Genomic DNA, 19,521 nt, shown 5'->3' on the forward strand with positions numbered 1-19,521 from the left:
GTTTTGATCGAACCTTATCAGCCCATTTAGACAAGTGAACGGCAGCCGGTGCATCGTTTGAGAGTATTGTCTCCCAGCCAACTTTGGCAACCATGGCTCTGGCGTCCCTCTCAAACTGTCCGTCAAGAATGGATGTTTGCAAGGAATGACGCAGTAAGCGTTGATAAACCATACCATGCTCACGAATTTCCTCTTTAATGGTTTCCCATAGATGAATTGGGTCTTTTTCTGCGTCGTCATCCAATACAGCGCGTATTAAAATCCTGACTCTCTCACAATAAGAGGGACTAGACAAAAGTGAATTGTCAAATCGCCAGTAGGGCGCCCTATTTCGTCGCACTTCAGTGCGCAGACGAACCAGCAAGGCACGGTGGTCAGAGAAAGAAGCAATACACTCTACGCTAGAAATTTCAGCAGCACAATGATCGGATAAGTATATACGATCAATTCGAGAACCTTCGCCTCTACGGCTAAAATGTGTAAAACCTGGTTTATTGCCATGGTGATTCGACCAAGAGTCAATTAGGTCGTTGTCTAGTACTAGACGCTGAAGAGTGGCAGCATATCTAGAGCAACGCTCAGTGCCTAAACTTCTATCAAACAGCGGTGATAACGTGGTGTTAAAATCACCGCCCACAACCACTGTAAGACCTGAGTTTCCATATTGCGTTGATGCCGCTCCGATGAAATTATGCACCTCCAGAGTCACGAAAATGGCATGATCTTGCTCGTGAGGCCCGTAGAACGATACGAGAAGGAGAGTTAAAGGGCTGGGCTGCGAAACACGTAAGATGATGGCATTAGCATACCCGGGAACTATGACCTCAGCCGCAAGTACTTGTACTGCTAGATTCTTTTTGTATGCAATTGCAGTTCCCGTATTGATGGTCGTGATTTCAGAAAAATAAAAAGCATATTGCGCAAGGGAATCCATTGGAGGAGAGATGGTGTTGGTTTCTTGCAGCAAAAGAAAGTCTGGGTGATGCTGTTGCACATAGAGTGTGAGCTGGGCCCATTTGTACTGGCTACGAATTGACCGTGTATTTATGGTCATGAATGTAAGTGCTGACATTCTAATTCCGTAAATATGACTTGTTGAAAAGATAGTTTAAATAAATAAATATATAAATACACATTAATACGTATACGCATACGTAAATAAAAAAGCTTAAAAACGTAAGACACGTAGTGGCATAACATCACAGTCGAAAAAGGGCACACTTAGGAGTTATTTAGCTGTGAGCACAGATAAAAGTCGTTGCAAGCGTGCGCGGTAAGTTCTTTTGGTGGTGGCGGAAAGAATACTTTTCAGGGCGAGAACCAAATTCGGAAGATCGTCCGTCATGCTTTTAGCCACAGATAGTTGGTCATTGTGGCAGTAAGCCTTAATCAAAAAGTCCTTCACAATATTAACCGGGATGACGGGTGGTGATTCCTCTTCAAGGATCTCACTCACTTTAGCTAGAAACTGAGATGAGTATGGGGATATGACATTCTTTTGCGAAGACTGAATGTCTGCAAAGCCTTTCTTTTTCGTGGGGGAAGCAGGGGGGGACGTGTTTGCGGAGGTGTCACGTGCGAAAGTTTTCCGTTTAGCACCAGTAATAATTTTGTCATCTTGAGGTGAAACTGTTCCTGGCGTTGGTGAGGATCCACCATCAGTCGTAGGGGTGTTTTGGGATATTGGCGGAAAATCATTCAGAATGTCAGCAGTGGGAGGTTGATCAGGAGAGTGAAAGGAGGGAGAGTCGAAAGGAGGAGGCGGAGGCGGCGGCAAAAATTGAGTTTCAGTGGGAGGTGGGGGTAGTGGGGAAGAGAGTGAAGAAGGGAGCGGAGGAGGAAGGGGAGGAGGGGAAGAGGGAGACGGGAAATCTGTTTGAGGAAGAGCAGCGGATGAAGGCACTGATATAACTTCAGTCTCCTGAGGATGTGAGTGAGTTGATCCTGAGGAGGAGGGAGTGACGTCAGGAGCTATGCTGTCTTGACCAAGGAGATCAGCTCGATGTAATCTGGTGCTACAAGTAGACGCTTTGTGGCCTTCTTTTCCGCATTGATAACATCGCATGTCATCTATAGCAAGATAGATGCGGTGTGCGGTATTATTGCCCGTTTCAATGAGGATCGAGTCCGGGAGAGTTACTCCTTCCCTCAGGACAACATACACTTGCCTCCTCCAGCTTCCAATGTGGGAAAAACCATCTTGAGAGATGCCGAAAGAAAGCGTACGGATAGGGCTCACAATACGCATCGCCTGACTTAGGATTTCAATAAGATCCCCGTCTGGAAATTCTGGGGGAATGTGGGAAATCACCAATCTGTCGACTTTTGATGTCATTCGTCGGGCTGGAGAGTACATATCTCTAATAGTGACTCCACCATGATTCCGCATAAAATCTTCCACTAATTCGTCGGATTGAAGGTATAAGCACACCCTTTCAAACGGGAGGCGTGTAGCATGGGTGATAGTATGACCGCCACCAAGCAGGTCGGCGAGAGCGTAAACATATTCTTTCGTCGGAGTATTGGGAAGGGCTTGGAAGATGATGCCTCTTTTACGCGTAGGCCCTGCAGTTTTGAACGCCACGCGTTTCGTTTTGAAAACAAAAGGGGCAGCAGCGTTTATTTGTCCGGCGGAATGAGCCGCTAGCGGGGTGGTTCGTGCCGTAACGGAGGCGAAGGTGGGCCCACTAACAGCTGCGGTCTTTGGAGGAAGAGTGGGGGAGGGATGACGGGTAAGCAAGGCCGCGGAGCTTGGGACAGGGATATCAGGCGAGTTGACGACCAGAGGGCGAGTGGGGGAGAGGGGCGGGTGGGGAGAGGAAGGAGGGTGGGCCTCAGGGAGTTGTGCGTGTCTGTTTACTCGAGCGCGAATATTCGCGGCATCAGAGGTTGACGGAGTGGGAGAAGAGGAGGTGCTAAAGGCTGAGGAATATGGAGTCAACTGGGGTGATTGAGTAGGTCTTGGTGAAGAAATGGACGCGGAGGATGGAAAGGAGAAACTTGCGAGTTCCGAAAACGAGAGAGCACGTTCAGGCAGGGAGTTGTAACGAAACAGGTCATTCCAAGACTTGTTTTGCCGAATATTTGAAGTACTATGAGACATGGTAGAAATATCAGTTAAGGAACGAATCCTAAGTGATCCTCTTTCTCGTTTGAGAATACTTGCTGACTCTGGGGTGAAAGGTTCATTCGTCAATGCACGTGATGCTGGACACATGGCTAACGATAATGGTGAGGGAGAGTAAGGCACAAGTGGATGTTGCCTTCCTGCTATATCAGGGAAGGGCTTCACGGGTGCAACCTCGGGTCGCAATGAACGATCGCATTGACCAATAGTGGAGAGCGTAGCACTAGGGAGCACTTGAGAGGCAGTAATCAGTGACACTTCTGGAGAGAACGCTTGACTAAATAGATCCTGGGAGACGTTCATTTCTGAAGAATGATCTGCAGGCACGAGTGCGGCGGAATCCCGCGATGGTGAGCAGGGGACGCGCTCACGGCTGGACTGCATCGTAAAATCGGACTCTCACCCCGGCGAAGGGGGAGCAGTCCTCGGGAACAACGGCAACCAACACCGGCCAGGAAAGAGGCCGGTGCCGGTAAAAAGAGAATCACTGATAACTGAGAAACTACAAAAGTTTGAGAGCACACGAAAGTATCACTGGATAGGAATAAAACTCACACGCAAAATGGTATCACTCTAAATAAGAGAAAATACGCAGAAACACAGAAAAACGCAGTAAAAGCGGGAGCGTCAAAAACACGTCCGTTCAACTCAACTGTGTGTGTGTGTGTGTGTGTGGACGTTCATGATGGACGTCCAGCATACTTTAGAATGGTTTTAATGTTCCTAGTGATCACTAGGAATACGTCGTGTGTTTAGTCCTAGTATCAATTTGTACGTATGACGTTGAGAGGAATCGTCCACTTTTCTTGGGCCATTTTCATTATTTGTGCATTTCTTCAAACGCATACGTTTACGCTATGTATAAGCCTCTTATTTGGGACGTGGCAGTAAGTAGAGTCAATAAAAGTGGGCACCAGTACGTCGTTAAATATCAAAGTTCATATTAATATGATGCAATTGAAAATTCATATTAAGTTCAGTTGCGATAGAAAGATAGTCGCGGCTGGATATCAGGGTTTTCAGCTAATTTGCGGTCGTAATTTCATTCTCTTGGTTGGCGACAATGTCGTGCCGATGGGGATGGTCTTCTCTCCTCGTGGCCCCACAAATGGAAAATTTTTTCGCGTTGGCATCCTTGTCCTCTCCTCTCGTTTGCATAAAATTAATGTGGAGGTCAATGTCCGTCGAGGGACACCCCGCGCAAGATGCTTATCCGTGGAAGGTTTGGGAGGATGGTGGGGAATATATTTTCCACTCTCGCCCCAACAGAGGAGGAATTATCTTTTACGGAAGTTCACTTTCATATTTTTGCGTGGCAGTGTCGAGTTTTTCCCCAGAGCATTAATTATTTGATTTCTTTTTTGATATTTTATTTGGAGGCCAATATTTCACACTTCATATAACTGATGGTTTCAAGCTTAACTTTTTAAACCTTTCCGATATGGAAAATAAAATAATAAAATTTGTAGGTTTAATTAATATATAAAATAAGACTCCTTGAAACCAAAAAGTAAAAGGGTTTCTTGATAACAAATTACTTCATCTAAGTCTTGTTTTTATATCTCTACTGAGTTATATATTTTCGCTGAGATTTAAGTCATTGAAACGGCTTTCTTATGCATTGAGAGTTAATTTTTGAAGTATTTATGTAATTGTGTAGGCAATGAGTGTTGAATTGGTGTTATGTGCTAATTAGGGCCGCAGCAAAAATAAATACGGGCGGGGTTAGATTTCGGAGGGGGGCCATTTGGACTGCCTCCCAATGGACAATACCCCCAACATAAATTTGGACTATTCTTGACATAGTATTTCCCACACATGTTGGGGGATAACTTTTTCGCCAAAATCTCTCATGAATACATGGTCTTGTGCTAAAATTAAAGTCGGAAATCATATTTTTTGTGATTGTGCTCACCTACGTGCAAAATGGACCAAAATATACCCCTTATCCCGAAATATAACTTGGTGCAATCTTAATTTTTGTTTGGACGGTTTGGAAAGTGAGGAAGAAATATCTTTATTTTTCATTCTTTTTTCTTGGAGGTCGGATACATTTTATTTGAGAAAAGTTGTTGGCGTTTATGTTAGAGCTTTCCACAGTGTTTATTCATAATGGATAACAGGTACCGCTGTGCGGCACTTGATTGCTGGGGAGCCTAACAAGGCCTCTTATATTACAGATTTATTTAGGTTGAATTTGTATGTAGTTTCATTTTGAGTTTTGCTTCACTTGTATATTGCTTCATCCATCACCTTTTTTTTCAAAGAATATCTCATCTTGTCGTCCATTCATCCGAAATGATCACCTCTGTAATTTTCCTCTGCATTATCTCACGGCCCTTGAGATATTTCGAGATTCAACCCTCCTCCCCCCTTTTCGACATTCCAACCTCCCGGGATAGCAATGTTACTGGTTCGTGACTAACATTAGTAAATACGCAGTAGCGTCGATGCTTCAGTAGACTGAAAGGGCCTAATAGTAAGGTGGGACATTTAATGATGATATAATGCATCTGATTTTCGTCAATATGTTTTCGTAAAATTGTTTTAAAAGGTTGTGTTTTTTAATTTTCTTCTAAAAAAGTAGTATTTCTCGCATTGAGGGTTAATGATAGAGATAACATACGATGAGATTAACATGCAAAGTTTATTTGATGTATATCTGCATCAAAATCGAAGTCAACAATCCTAAGATTGGTTTGACGCAGCTCTCCTTGCCGCCCTCATACCTGTTATCCTTCTCCTAGTGACGTATTTCTTCTCATTTGCATCCTTAAGAACCTGTCCCATTAAACTCATTCGGGGCCATCCGTTGTCCTCCTTCCCGTCCACCTGCCCATCTACGATTGTTTCATGCATCATGATGTGTCCAACTAAGTTATCCCGTCTCCTCCTCAGGGTTTTTAGAAGATTTCTTATATCTTCCTGCCTTATAAGCACTTCCTCATTTATTACTCGGTTGATCCATTTTATCTTCATCATACTTCGGGAGTACCACATTTCGAATGCTTCCACTCTTGACTTCGTTGCTGCTGTCAACGTTCACGCCTTGCTCTCGTACAGAAAAGTGCTTTTTATTTAGCACCTGATCAGTTTTTGGCGTACCTCTATGCTTGTATTCTTAGATGTAATTAGATTCTTTTTTGTTTGAAACGTCACATTTTCATGGTGATTTTTTAAAATGTGCATATTTGTGATAAATTCAGTCTTCTCCGTAACGTAGAGCTGCGTAGAAGTTTTTGGTTAACAAACGAATTTGTCAGTCCTTCGTAATTTCGAAATGACTTACTTGGTGGGATAATATTGTCAATTTCAGTCGGGAATTTGGAAGCGACCGAAGTATCTGTGATAGTTCGTGTGCCGCATTGAGCTGGAGTTTTTTTTTAGCCCTGATATTTTATTCATGCCCTCGGCACGGTTGTAATTTTTCTTGGAAGACCCCGTCTGTGATTTCCGTGAATTACCCCTCTCGCGGAGAAACTGTTTGCATTGTTCTTTAGCCTGTGCCAGTGTGTGTACCTTGAAGGTTCCACGCGAGGAAAACGGCTGGGTCACAGAGTATACTGTGGGAGCCGTGAGCTCCGTCTGTGCCTTGCGTTGGTCCAGTGCGTATTTCTGGGAATTTTATTTTGCTGCCCATTAACAGTTTTGCTGAAAGCAATCGTCGAAGGACAAATGTATGGTAGGAAGAGCAAATGTAGAATTGAATGACATGCATGGAGCATGCGATGATGGATGCGAAAGAGGACAGAGATAGCTTGAGTGAAGAGCTGCATCCATCCAATCTTATGATTGCTCACAGGTGATGATAGTGAGCAATGATATGTTAAGTTTTGAGCGATGAATTCTAATAATACAAAATAAAAATATTTTTTTATAAAAAAGACGTTTTTATGTAGAATTATAAATGCGTTGGGTAATATACGTTATTTATCCTTCCAGCTGCTTAATTTAGATAGTAGTCGGCGAAATGTATACTCGAATATAGTTGCAGTAAGTAATTACCACAAAAAAGGAGCATCGAGTTGAGATTGATTACATCAACGATTTTTTCAGCGTTTAATTGTTCGCATGTTCGTTAGCTATGAAGAATTTTACTTTTCAAAAATTACATCGTAAATTTCCTATCTTATCTGCTTCTTCTTGTGTTTTGGATCCTCCTTATTTTGATGATAAATTTTTGTTTGGTATTTTTTTTCAATAAACTTTGAAGTAAACAAATTTTTTGTGATGACTCTCTAACATACTCGTTATTTTAAATAATCGCAGCGCTACCATCGGATTTTGGTGGCAATTTTTTAAAACTAATCTCAATATTTAATTTTAAATTATGAATAGCAATGGAGATACAGTTAAAATCATAATGAAAGTGTTATAATATTGCATTGCCATATTGTTCTGAGTTATCCTGAAAGCTTCACCTCGATAGCTAATCGGAAAGTGGGTTATAATTAAGTTGCAAGATTTGACCCGTACAAGATGATTAACAACAAAACTAGTTAGGTAATAAAATCGGTAATTCAGGTATAGAAGACAATAAAATACTTTGAGAAAGAAGTTGCTTAGTGCTCCAGTTGTATCTACTTTCAGCGTAGCGAAACTAGTTTTATTTTTTCATTACAAACAATGTCACTAGGTGGATGACAAAGAGATTTTTGGGTTCAACATATAAACGTTTTACATTTGAGAAAATTCTTTTTTTAAATATTCAAATTTTTTATACAGGCAAGTGTTAGTAAGAGTAAAGTATCTTGAAAATTCCAAGATGACATCTTAAGTTTCAGCTGAGGTAAACATTACGAAAAAAGACCGGTCGAAGGGGAGTCATAGAATAGAATCAGAGCCCAATTTCAGCAATTTTTGTTGTGAATTTCCGAAGATAATAATTTGTAGATTTGGCTTCCAACCGAGTGTTGGCTCGTCGATCAAATATCTGACATTTTGTGCTGCGTTCCTCAAGTAAGCGGAAAAATACTGGCTTTTCCTCACGGTTTTATTTCATTTGAAAGCCTCTATAATCTCATCTCGGAAACCAATCGTTGTGCCAGAAATGGGCGCGAATCGGGGCCTTCATCGCCGGTTTACGATTAATTGGATGTCGTTTTGGAGAGTCGTCGTGTTTTTTTCTTGCCATGGAGTGGAAAATTACCGTTCTTTCCTCGAGTTTTTAATTTTATCACATGTCCTTCCCTGTCTCGCGCTTGTATCTAGTCCTAACCTTAAAATTTTTTTTTGAGAGAGCAGCGGATGATGGATCTAGCTTTTTAGTTTTTCTTTGAATTTATTTTACGTTTTGCCTTGGCCAAAAATTATCATTTTTAAGCGTATAAAGTTATTCAACTAATTCAGTCGTTATATAGTGGAAGTTCAAGTTATTGAGATGAGAGGTGGTTGCACTTTTCAACTATAATTTTAATTCATACTACGCGTTTCGGCTCACGGAGTGCAAGAAGTCTTGTACCAAGACCAGATGATGGCTCTGTGTTAAAAAAGAAACGCATCATACTAAGTAAAATTATCGTGAAAAAGTGCTACCTATTACCAGACACTACCTTTCATTTCAATCCACAAAGTTGTCCCTCTTCTTTTGAAAATGCGGGAGTTTTCTGACTCCCTCGATGATCATTTACGTCTACGTTGGAACCCCGCAAGCCGTCGACACCATTAGTCAACGTTTGCTAGAAAGCTCAAAAATAAATTTGTGAGCAATGTAAGAGATTTTATTGACTGAATCCGATCTAGTATTTATTAACCTTTTCTAGCCCAGAGCTGTTTCTGAGAGAAATAGAATTTCAAGACTTCTCATTTTCAAAATGTGAAAATTTTCTTCTCAATCATATTTATTGTGATGGCTATATATTTCTCCATTAAAATCACAGTACAAAAGAACACGAAGTTTAAATCTTTCCCGAATATAGCTGAAAATGTACATATTTTATTATGTTACGTAGGAGCAGCATTGGGCTATAATGGATGAAAGCCTTTTATTATTTGGGGGAAAACGATTTCCGTTGCCTATCAGTTCGGCCAATTATCTCTCTTAATTTATCGTTCCTGTCGAACTTAGATATGAGGATCGATTCTCAGATGATGTTCTCTGTGTGACTGAAAAGTGTCTGTTCTTAACTGCTCCTGCAATCTAATAGGGTGGTTTCCTATTATTTTTTTATTACCTAAATCGAAAGATTTTTACTCCTGGAGTACGTATTTCACGCTTTTAGATTTTTAAATGACGATATCTATTTTTCGCGATTAAATGAAAAGTGAAAATTTTCAAGCGCGCGAAAACGCGACGCGTAAGTAGGAATGATGGGAAAAAAGACCGTGTGACGCAGTTCTGGTTCCCCCTCCCGCCTTGTGAGGTGACCTTGGAGAGGCTCTGAGCGCTGATAGGACGCAGGATGCTAGCGGGTAGCTGAGTACCATGCTATCTGGTAGCGCTTGGCTTAAAAAAGGTTTATTAATACCTTATCAAACGAAGAAAACTTTCCGACCTTAGCCAGTTTTAATAGGTTATTATTAAGACATGTTCCCCTGAGCTCTGTGCCTCTTGTATGCATTGGTAACCTAAGACGATGTATAACTCCTATCCTCTCGTGTAGAAACTAGGTCCCTGTGACGTCACGTGGAGTGGCATCGCATGGGCGCCAATCTGGCCTTTTTCAAATGAGGATAAAATTTGGCCCTTGCCATTCTTCTAAACCGGTATTTCTAAAACCAAATAATTTGTACATTATGAATACACTAATGGTGGGTAACGAATCGCAATCAATGCCTTTCGTTTTCTTCGATGAAGGAAACTACCCTATTGCAAGCCGAGCACGTAGCATCCGAGTGTCGTTCGGCTCTCAACCTTCTTCTTGTGAAAGCATTAAAACGCTTTCTGTTCGTTCGCTGAAGTTTTTGACTCCCTTTTTTATTTCATTAAGATCGTGGATTAAATATATTTATGCATAGAATCCCATATTGTTACCGTGTAGTCGAGGTGCGGCTTGCCGAGTACGAAGTAACATCTCTCTTTTACTTTATCGTCCGAGGACCTCCCCACAACACGCCCCACGAATCCTGTTTTTTCAGGGCTCTGCCGAAATATTTTTTGCGTGTGATCCACACGAAAGGGCTTAACTTATTGCATATCCCAGATGTTGGACTTGATCTAACGTCTTTATGTTAACTCCATCTCCGACACGTATATGGGGATAGTAAGGCCAAGAAATATACTGCCGTGCATTTCCCGAGATTAAATGATGACCCCACTCATGCCTCCACCCATGAACGTTGTTTTGGTCCGATGAGAGGACGAATAAATCATGACCCGTAGTGGGATAACCTCTAAAGTAACGAATATATTGGTCGCTAAGGATAAAGCAGTGCGTGTGGCCTTCGAGGGAATTTTGAGTCGAGGAATGCCATTTATGAATTACTTTTTTTGTTATTCTAGGAATTATTACCCATCAAATACAATTTATAGTGTATTTCAGGTTTTTCTGTGGTCAATGCATATGCAACCTAAAGCTGTGGATGTAAAAAATTATCTTCAATCTATTAAATAATAAATGTCGCGTTTTCGGTATTTTCAAGGGCATGGGTTATTACCCAGGGAAACACCCGGGTAAATTCCAATTCATGAGAACTCTAAGGTCGGGGAATCACGCGGACCACTTCATTATGCATGAAGAATCTCAGCCAGGCAGAACTAAAGATGAGCGGATATTTTGTCTCATTATCCACTGATACGCGCTACGCTGCTTCGGCACAGCGTGCTTCTCCCGTCACCAGCCTATCGAGGAGGCTTGTGGGGGTGTTTATGCAGATCGTCGTCACTCATTATTTCATAGCATTCGACTTTCTCTATTATGAATGTTGATTTCCTAGTGAAATTGCTCTCTCGAATCATTATATTCCTGGTACTTCTTAATCCCTCTTATGCGGGCGCTATTTTCCCAGCTATCAAGTTTTTAATGATTAGCAGCTAGGACAATTCTATTGATAATGTTGGGTACGTAGGTTTCTTCTCATCGGTTATTCCCTCCGTTGGTAAATGAGGTTTGCTTCAAGAAAACGTGTTTGTAATACGAGTTCTCGTCAGAGGTGGTTGTAATTTCTTCTTGATTATCCCATGGTGAGTAACGGGGATGCAATTTTCCTCTGCATTATCCAGAAGATAATTGTATATCCGCTATTCAACATGGCTGAAGTATGACGCCCGAGACTCCTGTCTTTCTCGTTAGAAGAGTTGCTGTAGAAGTGTGAACTGTTATTGAAAATAATTGTTGCGCAATTTACATGATTTTCCTTATAGTTAAAAAAATGGAACATACGAAATATAATTACAGAGTCACGTGAAAGACATACGAGTGGGGTTAGAATCTACGAATTTTGTAGTGAATGGTGAATATTTACGTTTAATTCCGTGGTCATGGACGAAGGTTAGACTTAAAATGCGCCTCGAACGTTTTTATAAAGCGACTGAAAGTTCCTCAGTAAATTCCACTTGAATGAACGATCCTTTTTTGTTTCTACTTTTAAAATTTATTGATCGCGCTACGCGTTGCAACCTTTACAGATTCATGATCGGTTCCACCACATCTCACTTGAAACAACTAGTTATATAACAAATATTTCGTATTTTTTTTAACCTCCGTTCGACGCTGTACCGTTGTACGTATGAAGACAGGAACACTTTCGTAAACTCCTTATTTATATTGAATATGCGTGCTGATTACTGAAGCGGTGGTTATGCTATGAATGTGGTACTCGCATCGAACCTGACACCGTTCGAATTCGTGATATTGTTGTTTGTTTTGTTTTTGTGAGAATTGAGATAATTCTTGCTATGATATGGGGGATGACGGGCATAATTTGGACAATACGGTGTCGTCAATCATTTTCGCAGTTTATTGTACATTCGGGAAATTTAATTGTGAATATCGTAAACGATTAATTCGTATTCGCCTGAAGAGGTCCTTAATATTATACTAGTTTACCTATATTAAGTGAACTGGAGAGCAATTTTTAGATAATCTCCGGAATGTTATTGAATCATCGGGATACGCCGGTGTTTGTCTTATATTGCCCAAATATAGGAAACCAAGGTGATGTCTTTTTGAACATTTGACCTTGATACTTCGTTCTCAATGCTTATTGCGTAGGTAGCGGACCCAAGGGAGTGTGGAAGAGCATCCGGTGGATGGCTCTTTTGAATTTTCCGCGATTACCGACGTTGCCTCTTTGCATAGCCTGACGAATAGTGCTATTTATGGAAGCTAACTGCCGCTGGGTTGCTGTAGATATGCGTAACTTGGATTATCCGGAATGATCAAGGTTTTATGCGATCGGGTATCTCATGTCGATTATTCTTGCCCGGTTATTCGGTCATTCGACCACGACGATGGACATCCCTCTTTTCTCTCCAATTTTGATCACGTTTACGAAGTCATGTTGCTTTATATTTCAGTAAAGTGGTTTTTTATCATGAAAAATGAAAAAGCAGGAGCAATTTCCACAATTTTAAATTTATTAATACTACCGGTTTCGCTTTACAGCATCATCAGGTACAAATATATCAAGTGCGCTATGTCTTAAATAGGAGAGGCAGGATAGGGGTGGTAGATTCCCCCGCCTTCCCGTCTTACCACCCCCATCCTGCCTCTCCTATTTAAGACGTAGCGCACTTGATGTATTTGTACCTGATGATGCTGTAAAGCGAAACCGGTAGTATTAATAAATTTAAAATTGTGTAAATTGCTCCTGCTTTTTCATTTTTCATTATGTCACGTTTCCACTCCATCTCGCCTGAAACCTCAGATCATATTGTTTTTTTTATCTCTACCTCATCCACAGAAATTGTTGTGGCATTGATACCACCGCGGGGTCAGTAGCCCGCGGCCTGCCGTAAACTTGATTGCGGCCCGTTTATTGAATTGTTGTTTATTATTTTTACGATTAGCTAGTGATAGTTATTATTGATACTTTAATTAAACCTATTTTCACTGAGTACCTTCTTAAAAGTTACTTGATTAAGCCCTCTAATTTTCTTTAATGTCAAATGAAACTACCAGTATTGTAGAGTCATTGGGTATAATTCCCTTCGATTAGGAGAACTATTTTTTCGGGGTCGCTCTTTAACCACGAGTTTCCTTTGGAGGAGGAAATGCTTGGCTCCTGCCAGTGAAATGTGGTTCCGGTATCCTGTTTTTTTATCAACTAGAAGAAAAAAACTGAACATTCAATGTGGATGTTGTAGTGATTGTAATACAGAACTAAGCAATCAATAGGAATTTATTAGTTGAGTAACTTTTAATTGATAATCACGTATAGTGAAGTTTTTTAATGGTAGCCTAATGACCTGTTTTATAAATATCCATTGCCGTATTGATAGATAAAATTAAGTGTGATATTATGTGTGATATTTGCTCAATGCACGTTTTTACGCAGTAAGTGGATACTCGCTCGCATTGGTACCAGCATTATTTTATTGCGGATAAATTCACCTAAAATATTTTTTTTTCTTTCATCAATAGATTTTCCCCGGTACTCGATCAGTCTGAAGTTATAATTTATGAGGACTTAGTACGAGATATTTAGTCAGCGGTTTGGTCATGAAGTAATCAAGGTGAAAATTTATGGCATCTTTAATTTCAGAAAGAACGGTCTGAGGAAATGTTTTTGATTTTTACATATCCCTTTGTAAACTTTATGTAACGAGTTTATATATTTATTTAATTAAGTCGAGATGAAACCGATGTTGAAGAAGGACGTTGGGCTTAATAATTAACAAGGCCGAAGATACAGACGGATCTACTGAAATAAGGAACTTCACTAGGGCCGATTCCGAAAAAAAAACGACAGCTATATCTTCACTCTGCAGACAGATAACATTACGTTAAAATGACGTCATCGATAACAACTTCAGTTTCTAAGTTTAAGATGATGACGTGATTCTGAATTAATGTTCTGCCTGCTTCACAGAACATAAAATCAGAATCTTCACCGCACTTTCGTAAGTCGCTTAAGAATGGCTCTCTTCACCTCCACATTCTCTCTGTCGTCATGCCTGAGCTTGTGCACTCAACGTAAACAACAGTCGTAGCAAACAATTCATGAAGACCCAACAGAGGAACATTAGTCTACTTGAATATATTCACAACACGAAATATAAAAATAAATGCATAAATACAAAAATTAAAAGGCTTGGTAACAGCTGGCAGTTAATAAGGAGTATTCAGCGTTTAATTTACAAGGAGGGTTTAAAGTTTCATAAATAATAATACTAGCACGAAGTCGACTGTACGAGGCAAAGGCCTGATACGATTTTTTTATAATTTACGCGTTGGGCCAATAGAAAATCGTGATAGGTTTACTTACTACCGTGACCACAATGGGTAAGGGCTACAAGATATATCAATTATCGTTTGCCATTATGTAGAGTCGTAATTTCGAAGGACGTGCACAATGAACGTGGCACTCGCCGAATGTTTCATTGAGGACATTCTCTCTCCTTTGCCGTCTCATGTTGAGTATTTAAGCTCTAAATGCGAACTTCAACCATGAATCTCAATGAAAATATCTGATTAATGGTAGTTCTCAACGACCTAAGACCCTATTTTCATTCATCTTAGTAGGATATGCTCTATCTCCCATAATTTTATTCTTTGACATCGTGAAAGCCATGAATGAAATTAAGGAAAAAGCAGCCGGAGTGAAAATCCTAGGGGAATACATAATAATGCTACGATTTGCCCAGTACATAGCGATGATAGCAGAGTCATAATGATCTGAAGAAGATTTTAGTAAATATGGGAAGGATAAGGGCTCGTATCAGATGAAAATCAATGCGAAGAAAACTACGATATTGGTATGCAGCAGAAGACAAGCGGTCGAGGCTATTATTACAATGAACAAAAACTGGAAGAGGAGAATGAATTCTGTTGCTTGAGAAGCAGTATAACCAGCGACAGAAGAAGCAAGAAAGCAAATGTCAGTAGAATAGCTCAGGCGTAGAGAATATTCCATAAAAAATAGCATCTGCCTATTGCAGGAAGTTAATCGCATAAATAAAGACAAAATTGATGAGAACTTATATGTGGAGTAAGATTCTATATGACAGTGAGCTATGGACGATGACTGCTGCGGATAAATCAATGGCCGAGGCACTCTAAATGTGGTGACACAGAAAAATGACGAAAGTTAAATGGATTGGCCGAATGAGCAATAAGGAAGTCCTAAGAAGAGGGGAGAGAAGAGAAACCTGATGAAAACCTTAATAAGAGGGAGGAACAACTTATCTTGAGACATGATGACCTGAAAAAGACGATTGTTGAGGGGCAAGTTAATGGAAATAACTGAAATGAAAGACATTTGATGAAATATATGGAATAGGCAATGAAGTACTTATGTGAATGAAATGAAATACCTAGGTGTGAAAAGATTAGCTGACAGGGGAATTAAGTGGAGAGCTTGCCAAAAATAATCTTAAGATTGTTGACGATTGTTTATGATGCATGTATCACCTTTATTAAAATTGTTATTAAATGTTATGTGAAACATATTTGCTTACTACATTCTCATCACTTTTGATTCGGAGGAAAGTTTTTTCCTAGAATGTCAACAAAATTCATTTTCTTCCCTTTGCCTCGGCAATCGTTCTGGGATTTTTAATTGAGAATGGTTGTTTGCGGAAATTTCGGATAGATATTTCGGATATTAACAGATTTGTCGCGAACACAGCTCGGGGTAGACGTATAGCAAATCAATTTAGAACAGAAATTATAATTTAACCACAATCCCTACCTTGCTGCTCCAAAGCCATTTCGAGCGCTACGAAACCATTTTAATTTGGCGCCAATTATTCTTGCCGCGACCGAACAGTTTCTACCAATCGGTCTTTTTCAATAGCCAGTTTTCTCATTTGATGAACCACGATTGTCATACGAAGGAATATTAAAAGGTTAATGTGGCGATCATGTTCTCTTCATTAAGTTACTGCTCAGTGCATATCTGCGAAGAGTTTTCGATTTGTGGGGGTTAGCTAGAAATAAAATTTTGAATATTCCAAAATTGTTGATAAATAGTAATGGGTAATCCAGTGGATAGTTATTGCAAAAATTGTAATTTCGAATTACTGAATGGCATCCCGATCGATTTGCTTCTAAACGTGTTAGAAGTGAACATTGCTTCTGTCAAAGAATCTGAAATGTGTATCTGTAAACGCATTCCTGATGTTCATGGTAATAGTTATACTAGTAAAAAATAGCATAAATATGAGAGATTTTCTCGAATCGACACCTGATGTGGTTTGACTTGTGCGTCACAGGTGCTATTTTGGATAGCATCCTCAATAACTGTGGCTCAAATTAATTTTATTCCAAGCGTTCGTCTGAGAATTGGGATTATTGCATATCAATAATATTCCTCATCAGAATACCCCAAGTTTATTTCTACTTATGTCCAATATTCTCCTTATTTTAGCTGTGCGTTTCGTCCTTTTTTAAAAATTTTAATCAAACTTTATAATGCTTGTAAGCAATTTGGTCAACCGGATGTATTGTCTTCTGGAGATAAGGATTTTAAAATACATCTTTTTTTGCGTGGCCTGACTTCATTGCTGAGAACTTGATTTACTTTATTTTAGCGTAAGTTGCAAAGATTTGATGCATAAAAAAGAGGTCAACCAAACAGCAGATGATGTGTATTTTAAATATTCACTATCTAGTTTCATTTTGATGATTTATTTTTCATTTACTATATTTTTTATTTCATATAAACTGTTACCACCTGGCAAATCGCCAACTTGTAACTTATACTATAATAATAATGATAATAATAATAAAGTGCTAAAAATCTAAATATTTAGAATAACCTAAGGTTGTTAGATATAGTTTTTGAACTTGCATCCCGTTTATAAGATGTTACTTTCTCCTTTCCGCGGAAGTCGTACGCTATCTGTAATCTGTAGTTAATTGTTACGAAATAAATATACTGTGACACCAAACCCCATCTCCATGAACCTTCTCATCCGCAGTATTCGCTGATGGTCGCTTAATTGAGTTCCGCTCAATTTTTACCTCTCAGTTGTAAATCCACTTACTCTGTCTTATGTATATTTACGTTGTTTTCGTTCGCTGCGATTAATATTTGGGAATTTTTTCACTGATTTGTGGCTAGATAAGAATTGACCTGAGAATGAACAAATTGAAATATTCCGGGACTAGCCAAAGTGAAAACTTGACGGAGTCACCCGCAATGCACAAATTGTGCGAAAATTTCACAGAGAAAAAAAATCATTCGCATTCATCGGGATTCGAACTCGGTATCTCCCGATTTCCGGTCCACTAATTTCCACAGAGGTGAAAGATGCCTCGGTAGCTTACCTGGTTCGAATCCCGGTCAAGACGAAATTATCACCGTGGCTAGTCCCGGTATATTTAAACTAGCTCATAGATATTTGATGTCCATACAATCAATGACCTGTGCCCTCGGTCCCACCGATACCGACTTTATTTCCGGCTGACATGAGCCATTCGATTGGGGGATCCGGGTTCGAATCCCGGTCAATGCGAATGATTTTTTTTCTCTGTGAAATTTTCGCACAATTTGTGCATTGCGGGTGACTCCGTAAAGTTTCCACTTTGGCTAGTCCCGGAATTTTTTTCGTTGTGGAACGCTGCACTGATTATAAACGTTGAGTTAATAAACATTGATAGCAAGTGTATACCCTTTCATTGGTTTCTCTCGAATACGAACTTGAGAATTTTTCAGCCTTAAGGTTTTTACGATTCTGAATGTAGCATTGTGATGAGACCATCCCGGAGAGTGCGTTGCGTAACTTTGTCCTCTGTTATTCCTATGCTTTTCTTTTTGCTCATAGGCGATTAATTTTGATGGATGATCTAACGCAATAAATCCCATGTCTAAGCTTCCTTAGTCCTCTTTTTAGATCTGGCGGTCACTTGTATCGTGTGGACCTGCAGCTCTCGATAGGTATCTTGCCTTCATTATAGTAGGTAGTAATTATTTTTCCTATGGTAGAATGCGGCATTATATGGGACAAGGAAGGACGCATTTCTGCGTGAAAAAAATGCTCTCATAAGTTTTGTCAATATTTCAGCGTTTCGGCGAATACTTAGGGGACGTCCATTAGTTACGTGAGGTGATTTTGGCGATTTTTGGACTCCCTCCTCCCCTCTTACTGAGATATCGTGCGATCTGGCTCGACTCCTGCCTCTAATATGATGTGAGATTGTTCAAAATGTGTTTTTTTCAGTGTAAATACGTTAATTTATGCTTCATTGCGTTGGATTTATTAAAAAAAGAATGGTTAATTATTTTAATTTTAAATTAGTTAAGACTAGTATATAAGATTACTAAAATCGTAATTTACTCTGTTTCTTGCGGAAAAAATATTACGTGATACTTGCCAGGACCCTCCTCTCCCCCACGTGAGTTTGGGTGAGAATCGCCTTGACCCCCTCGTCCTTCATAAACGCGTCACGTATTTAATGAATGCCCCCTTATGGTGTCACATTGTCTCGAACGTGAAGACGTTTACCTTACTCTAATGTTACCTCGTCATGAGTGTGATTTGTTTGGACAGTTTACCTCTTGAATCCTCAATGACAATCCTCTAAATATCGCTGTTGCGCATTTTTCTCCCGGTGTGGTCTCTTGATGGAGGAATTATTTTGGTTACAGCTTCTCTCTCTCTCTCTCATTAATAAATATTGCCTCATTATTTTACCTTGATGCATGTTTTGTTGTCGTTCGATGAAATCATTGCAGGATATCCGTCCCTGCCGTGGCATCTTAAGAATTGCATCTTTAAATCCCCTCAGTTTGATAGTTTGCATTTTTTTGATTGCCAGCTTAATAGACGCCTTCATACGTTGTAAGTGTGACATCATAAATTAAATACTCCTTAAGTTTGGATTTCTATCGCCGATTATCGTTGAAATTGCATATCATCGTTGCATTCGAAGTAGGATAAGGTAAGTATCGAAAGAGAGTTTCGGGTACTCAAATAAGCAGTACCGTTTCAAAGGAAAACGTATTATCGGTTGTGCTTTAGGCAATTCTGATGTTTTTCATTGACTGGAAAATTAGCTGAATGTTATTTCAATGATTTTCGAGGGAAAATTCACGTCACCCGAGAAATACCGTACATTTTTGCACTCAACTCTTGGAGACTTAATTGGCCCTGGCCACCGTAGGATGACAGAGATGGTGAAGCTATCAGCATCTACTTACCAACCCGCTGGCCGCCTCGATAGGAGTGTAGCTGGGTTAGGACACCAGCCGTTAAAAAATAAAAAATTATATGGTTGAATATGAGTCCTTTATTGCTCGGATAAAAACAAATTACTTAACCTATTAGCTCGGAATATGTACATCTTTCT

General features: G+C 39.8%; 1 protein-coding gene across 2 annotated transcripts in view; it reads left to right on the top strand.

The window, feature by feature from the left end:
- LOC124156343 (ectonucleoside triphosphate diphosphohydrolase 1-like) overlaps nucleotides 1-19,521 on the top strand; it is a 110,141-nt gene that overhangs the window by 33,202 nt on the left and 57,418 nt on the right. The window lies entirely within an intron of this gene.

Source organism: Ischnura elegans, chromosome 3, assembly GCF_921293095.1.
Source record: "Ischnura elegans chromosome 3, ioIscEleg1.1, whole genome shotgun sequence".
Taxonomy (NCBI): Eukaryota; Metazoa; Arthropoda; class Insecta; order Odonata; family Coenagrionidae; genus Ischnura; species Ischnura elegans.